Here is an 898-nt window from a genome sequence, read left to right as displayed (position 1 = left end):
CTGATTGTGCTGAAGATTATTATGTAAGGAGATGTTCTGCAGTTGTTTCCATTCAGTTTCTGCACCTGTAAAATCTAATCTGTGTGCTGCTGTTAGTTGGTTTAAGGGTAGCAAATGGAGTAGGATGTTTAAGGCCAAACAGAATTCATGTTTTCTTTTGCATCCAGAGCTTGAAACAGATACCCAGTTTTAGCAATTTCTTGCTCTCTAAGTTACTGGATGAACAAAAACCAGTCCATGTGAGGCCCGTGGTATCCTGTATCACAGATCAGGACTTTCTTACCCTTGTTTATGTGGTTATTTCATCTGGGTCCATTTTTAAAGCTGTTCATGCTATAAAATGTGCACTTTAAAGTATGGGAAACATACCTGCATTTAAAAAATGCTCCCAAATGAAGTGTAATACCCCAGCTTTCTCAGCAAGCTGCAAAGTTCTTTGATTGGAGCTTGTCATACCTTCTTCGAGGGATGCAGTTTATTTATGCCACCAGTTTTTACTGGTGATACCACTAGACCAAGTACCTCCCCATACCATAGTATCTTAACTTTTAAATCTCCTTGAAAATGTTTTTAGGGCTGTCTATAAGCCTCTGCTTCAAATATGACCTATATCTGTTGTACTTGTCAAATGTTCCATAGCTGAGGTAGCTGTTTAGTTTACAGCTCTTCCAAACAGGCAGCAAATTTCCTCTGCTGAAGATCCTGGAGTACCAAACAAATCTGGCTTTTACCCATTGCAGCCTCTAGACATTCAGTTGTCAGCACATTGATGGTAAAAACCTTGTTCTGTATTAATGTCAGCAGAAGTGACACAGTTTCTGCAGAAGTGCTTGGTTTTCCAGTCAAGCTGTCATTGCAGGAGCTGCAAGATGCTGTTTCTGTGCTCCTCTGTCTTGAA

Source organism: Heliangelus exortis, chromosome 11, assembly GCF_036169615.1.
Source record: "Heliangelus exortis chromosome 11, bHelExo1.hap1, whole genome shotgun sequence".
In the NCBI taxonomy this organism is placed as follows: domain Eukaryota; kingdom Metazoa; phylum Chordata; class Aves; order Apodiformes; family Trochilidae; genus Heliangelus; species Heliangelus exortis.
Note: the sequence above shows the minus strand (reverse complement) of the source record.